This window comes from Triticum aestivum, chromosome 1D (genome assembly GCF_018294505.1).
Source record: "Triticum aestivum cultivar Chinese Spring chromosome 1D, IWGSC CS RefSeq v2.1, whole genome shotgun sequence".
NCBI lineage: Eukaryota > Viridiplantae > Streptophyta > Magnoliopsida > Poales > Poaceae > Triticum > Triticum aestivum.
This window is the reverse complement of record NC_057796.1, coordinates 299,153,250-299,162,242: the sequence shown is the minus strand read 5'-3', so window position 1 is coordinate 299,162,242 and position 8,993 is coordinate 299,153,250.

Below are 8,993 nucleotides of genomic sequence, written 5' to 3'. Positions count from 1 at the left end.
GATTTTAGGTGGGGGTGGGGTAGATGCTTTGTGATTTGTGAATGCCACATGTCATCCATCAGGATGGGTCTCACCTGCTAACCCATGAGACCTGGTCTCATAGAATTCTTTTCCCTGATATCTCAAGAAACTTATCAAGATTAGTTGCAACTGTTTCCCACTGAATATTGGTAACTGGTTTTGTCAAACAGCCATCCTTCCCCTTCCAGTTATTCTTAAAACCAACCAATACATCTTCTTTGTAGTATAATCTATGTCCAATAGTTGAGTCCCCAACATACCTTCAAGCAGAAAAATTAAGAAGTGTCAGCAAGACAACAAAAGGTACAAAGGGGGCAATCAATTACTACTACTTTTCTGGAATGTGCAATGGACAGAAAACAAACACGAGATGAAAAGATTCAAGGTCCAACCCAGAATCACTTTAAATCAAGTGTATGTGTCATATTAGAGATACATACAGTAGGTGGGTATTTGAAAACCAAGAAGGGCAATACCAAGGATGGAGGAGTAAATGTAAATCCTTATCAGTCAGCCACGTTCGTCCTTATCGAGTTTTAGAACAGTCATCCAATTCGCATTAGTAGCAACTAGCAAATTGCTTGCCTGACAGCTGACCATTTCAATTTGGTCATCTATGATCTATGCTTAAAAAAGCACAAGGAAAACCAAGACAAATATGGACTATATCTATGGCAACAACTTATGGTGTAATCCAAGTCTTTCAACTGTCCAACAGAATAAAGCCAAAGTTTTCATGTTGCTGAATGCTGAGTCAAGCCGAGTTGAGACCAACGAGTTGAGTCGACATGGCGCCCGGCATGGCGAAAATTAGGTGTTCCGTGAAAATAATAATAAGTACTCCCTCCATTCCATTTTAATTGCCGCTGATTTTGTACAAATTAATATGAAACGGAGGGAGTAATATATCACATGGCAAGATATATAAAATTATACCCCATATGGTAGCAAATTCCAACATTATGTCAAAGTTAGGACCAAAAGTTATTCCAGAGCCAACCCATTAGGCCCAACAACCTGGATTACATAAGCTAACAGAAACCCTAGCAGCTCTCCGTCCCTCTCAGCCTCTCCCTCCAACCTAACTCCCTTCTACCGCAGGACATCCCCCAGCACAGTCTCTTCCCCATATGCCCCTGTCATGCCGCCCCTACAGCCAACAACCCCATCCCTACTGCCAGCAGCCATGTGGCCGGTGAGCCCTGCACAGCTCCCCATCTCTGTCCGCGAGCGAATCGGACACGCCGGTGGCGTCCTATCCAGATTCAATTTCTTCACCCATTCTTGTGCCAAAACTCAAGTTTATGCCATCAATTCCGCCCGGTCAAGTGACAGTTAGCTGAGGCGACACCATTAATTTCTGGGCACCCACCTAACTAATAAATCTTGGGCATCGCCCCCAGTCGTCCACGTCAGAGCACCCAGACAAAATGGCGACAACGCGACGACTTAATAATTTTGAGTCAAGCCATGAATATCAAATATTGCATCAACTTCTGATTTGGAAGTTGTGATTGCAATTTTGGAATATGCAGAAACGGATTTACTAACAAGTTTTTCACAATGGGCGCTACTGCTATCCACCACATAGCAGTAGTGCGTCAAGAAGAAATTGCCACATCGTTGCCGCCAGGCTAGGTATAGTAGTAGCGCGCTTGCAAAAACCACACTACTGTTATGGCGTTTAGCAGCAGCGCTTTCCCCTAATATGCGCCGCTGCTAAATCCATCCTATCTTCTCCACCGGTCGGCCCTCACTCTCCCCTCTCCACTCCACTCCACTCTCACTCTTCCCGCACCCCGTCGTCCGCCGCCGCCGATGTTCGGTCCTCCCCGACCACCGTCGTCGCCCGCCGCCGCCGACGCTCCTGCTCCTCCTCCACCGAGGTAGCTCCTCCATCCCTCCTCCTTCCACCTCCCTCTCCCTCCTCCCTCCCGCCTCCTCCCTCCCACCTCCCTCCCTACCTCGTCCGTCCTCCTCCTCCATGCCTCATCCGTCCTCCTCCTCATTGCCTCATCCGTCCTCCTCCTCCCTTCCTCCCTCACTCACCCCTCCCTTCGTTCCTACTCCCTCCACCTCCCTCTGTTTTTTTAATTTTAATAATAGAAATTTTTAGGTATTAAATTTAGTAATAGAAGTTTGTAGTAAGGAAATTTAGGGTAGAACTAGGGTAATAGAAATTTTAGTAAGTGTTCAATAGAGTAGAACACTTACATTGCATTATTTTTAGTAAGTGTTTAATAGAACTAGGGTATTTAGTTATGTCAACATCAATTGCCAAATTTAGAGAGGGAGACCTATATTGCCAAATTTAGTTATGTTAGGATTATATATAAGATATGTTGAAATGTTTTTGTTAATATTTTCAACCATTGAAATGCAATGAGCATCAAGTTTGAATGCTCATGTGGCGGAGGGTACGTAGATCACCGACGAGCAGGTCGACGACGCCCAGAAGATCACCGACGACACCCGCACCCTCGACATCCATCGTCTATAGTGAGTAAAGATGTATATCTAGTGTTGTGTACTAGCTAGTGTTGCTCAAATATGACGTAGATATAAACATGTATATCTAGTGTTGCTCAAATAGGATATGTGCTTGCCCAAGTGGCCTGTGTTTGCAGGGAACACCTCCGAGTGGCCTATGTTTTGTCGGAGTGTTGATTAATTTCCGTTTCAGCAAATTTCGGGCGCTCGATATGTCCTTTTTTAGCAAAGGTCATGCTGGATTTTTCTGTGAATTTTAGCATGGCTTGTGCTAGAATGTAGGAAATATCGAGTGCGTTGGATTTGCCAGAAAGAGCATTTAATGACATTTTGGGTTGACTTTAAGTCTGTTGGGGCTCCATATATGACAGTCAAAAAACAGTGAGGGAGTGTCCACCATATATGAGAGAAGAAGAATGCTGACTGTTGTCGTGGGGGTCATTCTTCCTCTTCTTTCTCGTGATAGACCATTTGATAATGCACGGGAAGGAAGAGAAGAACGACCATCACCGACGGTTGCAAATGTCAGAGAGGAAGAATCCCGACTGTTGTCGTGGGGGTCACTTCTCCTTCGTTCCCGTGTGCTAGACATTTTGGTGTAATTGTAGGATCGAAAGTAGGTCTAGAAGGGGGGGATTGATTAGACTACTTGACCAAATAAAAATCTATCATTTTTCCCAATTTTAGTTATGGGCAGATTTTAGCAATTAGCACAAGTCAAGCAATCAACCTACACATGCAATTCTAAGAGTGTAGCAGCAAAAAGTAAAACATTGCATATGAAGGTAAAGGGAAGGGTTTGGAGAGTGCAAACACAATGATTATACGAAGATTTTTGGCGTGGTTCCGATAGGTGGTGCTATCGTACATCCACATTGATGGAGACTTCAACCCACGAAGGGTAACAGTTACGCGAGTCCACGGAGGGCACCCACGAAGGGTCCACGAAGAAGCAACCTTGTCTATCCCACCATGGCCATCGCCCACGAAGGACTTGCCTCACTCGAGTAGATCTTCACGAAGTAGGTGATCTCCTTGCCCTTACAAACTTCTTGGTTCAACTCCACAATCTTGTCGGAGGCTCCCAAGTGACACCTAACCAATCTAGGAGACACCACTCTCCAAAAGGTAATAGATGTTGTGTTGATGATGAACTCATTTCTCTTGTGCTTCAAATGATAGTGTCCCCAACACTCAACTCTCTCTCACAGATTTGGATATTGTGGAAAGAGGATTTAAGTGGAAAGCAACTTGGTGAAGGCTAGATATCAAGATCCTTGTGCTAGGATTGGTATATCTTGATCTCAACACATGAGTAGGTGGTTCTCTCTCATAAAATGTATGCTAGAAGTGTAGGCACGTTCTGATGGCTCTCTCACAAATGGAGAAGGGGTGGAGGGGTATATATAGCCTGCACACAAAATCCAACCATTACACACATTTGACCCAAGTCGGTCAGACTGAATAGATGAACTCAGTGAGACCGATTTAGTTCAAAATGTGAACGTTAGGAATCTCGGTGGGACCGACTGAACAACTCGGTGGGACTGATGTGCTAGGGCTTAGGGCAAACATCAACTCGGTGGCACCTATTGCATCAACACAGTGAGACCGAAGTGAAGCAATAAGGCAACAGAGAAAATGTCAAGCCAACTCGGTGAGACCGATTTCTATTTCGATGAGACCGAAATAATTACAACAGGCAACAGAGAATTGACAAGGCCATCTCGGTGAGACCGAGATCCATATCGGTGTGACCGAACTGTTATGGTTTCTAGCAGTGGCTATGTCATATGAACTCGATGGCTCCGGGTAGAAAGAATCGGTGGGGCCGAGACGGAGTTTAGGTTTTGACATATTTGAAATGAGAAAGTGGTTGAGGGCTTTGGAGCAATATCACTAAGCATTTTGAGCAAGCAAGCCATTAAGCAACACCTCATCCCCATTTAATAGTATTGGCTTTCCTATGGACTCAATGTGATCTTGGATCACTAAAATATAAATGAAGAGTCTTGAGATTTCGCCAATATGTGTCCTTAGCATTTTGAGGGGTCCACATCTCTAGTCCATGCCATGCCATTCATTGAACTTTCTGAAATATTAAACTTGAATGTATATTAGTTCAATGAGCTATATGTTGTTATGATTTACCAAAACCACCCGGGGATTAGTTGCACTTTCAATCTCCCCCTTTTTGGTAATTGATGACAACATATAGATCAAAGCTTTGGCAAATGATAAAATGAAGTACATCGTCGCTTTGAGAAGTATGTGATAAGCAAGAGCCCCCCCCCCTAAATTTATGCATTATTTAAGGTTTGCGTTTGAATGCAAATGCATGATCGATTAGGATCATGGGTCGCTCTTCCATGTCACATACATTTTGGTGGAGCGCACAAAATGATAAGAATTGAATAACATGCACTCATCACCAAAGATACAAGTGATTGATCATACATAAACATTCATAGATATAAACATGCAAGCACACATTAAGCTTAGTATGATCAAACACATGATCACATAAGGTAGCTCACGAGCATAACATAAATGTAGCAGAAGTAGCAACAACCAAACCAAAGTAGCAAGGCAAATAAATCCAACAAAAGCAAAAGACACTCTCTCTCGAAGCCTATGATCTATACACTTTCTCCCCCTTTGGCAACAAATTACCAAAAAGTTTGAAAATGTATAGTGCTATACGACACTCTAGGCACGATCTCCAGGAGCTCCTAAAGGGGTCTTCTGGCTTGTAGCTCCAGTGTGCGTAGATGGCGTTGAGATGACTGCGTCTGCAAATGCTTTTGCTGAAGTCTGGGGAGCTGGAGGAGTGGATACTGAGGGAGCAACTGTAGTTGTGGTGGCAAGAGCAGAGTGAGCAGGCCTCAAATTTGCAACTGGGTCAGTAGCATACCTCTGTGCCCTTGGCACCGACTGGAACATGTCTGTAGTGGGTCTGTCATCATTGTCCTCAGCATCATCCCTTAGCTTCTCCATTATGGTCTGAATCTCTGTGACCTTCACATCAAGGTCATACATCTTGGTCTCAATTATCCTCTCTAAGCTTTCCTAATTCTGAGTCATCCATGACAACCTCGTTGTTCTAAAAATCTTCTCAATCCTCACGGTGGCCTCAAGCAGATAAGTGAGTTGATCTTGCTTGGTCTTGAGATTCACTATTGAAGCATCTAGAGCACTTGCTGCCTTTGCTTTCTCGATCTTCTCCTTGGCCTCAGCACATGTAGGCCATGACAACCTCGTTGTTCTAAAAATCTGGGCTAAGAGGTAGATGCTCTTTGTCAAGCAGATATGTCCCAGTTCCAACCTTGGAGTTCATCAACATTTGAATGTGTGGGGCATATCCACAAGATCTCTTTTGGTCGGCTGTTGTTCTCTTCACTGTCTCAACTATCAAGCTCATGACTTTGAATTTCTGGGGAACATCAAACAAATGTAGCAAGTTGATGGAATGACCACGTATCATCCCGTGATCTCCAAACTTGGACAACAAAGTGTGCCTCAAGATGGTGTTCATGGTGGTCAATCCAGCAAGCAAATAGTATATTGAACCAAGCTTGTGTGTCTCCAGAGCTGCATCAGGAATAGGCTTGTACATGTTAGCCATTGAGTTGTGATCCTTCCTAGGTTTGCTGTAAACATCAAGATCATCCTCATCTTCCTTTGGAGCATTGATGAGCTCAACCCATTCAGAGATTGATGACTGGTACGTGGTTCCCTCAGTCATCCAAACAATCTTCCCATCGGGGTAAAAATGGGCAGTGGAGTAGAACTGCATGATCATCTCATCGTTCCATTTGGTGAGCTTCTGTCCAACGAAACCATTAACTCCATTTAGCCTGAAGCTCTCATGAACATGGGGAAAATAGTCTTCATTGTCATCAATGTATTTTCAGTCAACCCATTTCATTTCACATACTATGGGCTTCTTGTCCAGTAGCATAGTCTCATAGAAGTCCTTCTATTCTATGGTATGAAAACAGTAGTCCACAACAGTCCTTCTCCTTGTAGCATATGGATCAGTCTTTCTCCATAGTCTCAGACCATGATCCTTCCTCAACTTCATATTTTCAGCCATTGGATGATCATCATTATGATCTGGGATCTTGGGCTTCAATTTCCTGAGCACTAGTGACTCATCATCTTCCTGGACCTCAGGCACTGGGGCCTTGTTCTTCTCTGCATCTGAGATATTTCTTGTGGATCTCTTTGGAAGAGAAGGCTTGGGGGCAACTGGTTTGGGAGCATACTTGGGCTTGGAAGGAGCAGCACTAGTCTTGATGGCATCAACCATCAACCTCTGTGACTTGGCAGGGGGTGCAACAGGCTCTTCTTCCTCTTCTTCTTCATACTCATCCCTCATCATGGATGGTCTTCCAATCACTCTGGCAATTGTCTTCTTGACCCTTTCCTTCCTTTTCTTCTTTCCACCAGCAGCTTCTTCTTCCTCTCTGGGTTCAAGTGTGAACTGCATAGTTTCTTGAGTTGAAGCTCTGTCTTTGAACATTGGAGTTCTCTTGGGAGGAGCTTTCTTGTGAAAGCCTGGCTTGGTGGTAGCAGCAGCACCAACATATTCCTTCTTCACCACTTTCTTCTTGGAGTTCACTTCCTCCTCAATCACAAAGTCCTCATCTTCACTGTCAGAATTTTTCTTTCTTCTCTGTCTGGTAGCAGCCTTTGGCAAGTTGCTAGGGTTGCTTTTGCTACCCTCATCATAGGTACCAGAAGGGCTTGTGCCCTTATTGAGGTTGACTTGCTCTTCTGACTTGTTCTGGCTATCACTGGCCTCTAACATCTCTGCAACTGACCCTTTGAATAGATGGGTGTAGGTAGAGTAGATGAGCATCACAAAATACAGCTGGTTTTTGCAAAAATTGATTTAAAATCTTAACTTTAGTTTTTGAAAGCACAATTGCTCCCTGGGTGATTTTGGTAATTAATGTCAACATATCTCTTGTTGGACTAATGCTTTTATCTAGCATATTTCAGATGAGTTCAACAGTGGAGTGGTGTGGACAAGAGGATGTGGAACCCCTTCTAGATGCTAAGGACAGAAGATTGGCAAAAGCTCAAAAGCTCAAGACTCTACATTTTCATTTTAGTGATCCAAGATCACATTGAGTCCATAGGAAAGGCAATACTATTAAAAGGGGATGAGGTGTTGCTTAATAGCTTGCTTGCTCAAAGTGCTTAGTGATATGCTCCAAAGCCCTCAACCACTTTCTCATTTCCACATATGTCCCAAACCAAAAGTCAAACTCGGGCCCACCGATTTGATCTATCCAGCGCCACCGAGTTCATTTGACATAGCCACTGCCAGAAAACCTAATTAGTTCGGTCTCACCGATGGGATCTCGGTCTCACCGAGATGGGCTTGCAAACTCTCTGTTGCCTATTGAATTTATTTCGGTCCCACGGAGATAAGCAACCTGTCCCACCGAGTTTGCCTCACCAACTCTCTGTTTGCTTATTATCAAAATCGGTCCCACCGAGTTTGTATAATCGGTCAAACCGAGTTGAGGTTTTACCCTAACCCTAGCACATCGGTCCCATCGAGTTGATCATATCGGTCCCACCGAGATGCCTAACGGTCACATTATGAACTAAATTGGTCTGACCAAGTTTCATGATTCGGTCCCACTGAGTTTGGTATATTTAACGGTTCGATTTTGTGTGGAGCCTATATATACCCCTTCACCCTCTCTTCATTCGTGAGGAAAGCCATCTGAACGTGCCTACACTTCCAGCATACATTTTCTGAGAGAGAACCACCTACTCATGTGTTGAGACCAAGATATTCCATTCCAACCACATGAATCTTGATCTCTAGCCTTCCCCAAGTTGCTTTCCACTCAAATCTTCTTTCCGCCAAATCCAAATCAGTGAGAGAGAGTTGAGTGTTGGAGAGACTATCATTTGAAGCACAAGAGCAAGGAGTTCATCATCAACACACCATCTATTACCTTTTGGAGAGTGGTGTCTCCTAGATTGGTTAGATGTCACTTGGGAGCCTCCGTCAATATTGTGGAGTTGAACCAAGGAGTTTGTACGGGCAAGGAGATCGCCTACTTCGTGAAGATCTACCCTAGTGAGGCAAGTCCTTCATGGGCGATGGCCATGGTGGGATAGACAAGGTTTCTTCTTCGTGGACCCTTCGTGGGTGGAGCCCTCCGTGGACTCACGCAACCGTTACCCTTTGTGGGTTGAAGTCTCCATCAACGTGGATGTACGATAGCACCACCTATCGGAACCACGCCAAAAATCTCTGTGTCTCCAATTGTGTTTGCACACTCCAGTCCCATCCCTTTACATTCTTGCAACTTGCATGCTTTACTTTCCGCTGCTCATATACTCTTGCCATGCTTGCTTGAAATGTATTGTGAATGTTTAAACTTGTGCTAATACTCCACCTTAACTTGAAGAAATTAAAAACTGCTACTTTTCTTTGCTAAGGGTCTATTCAC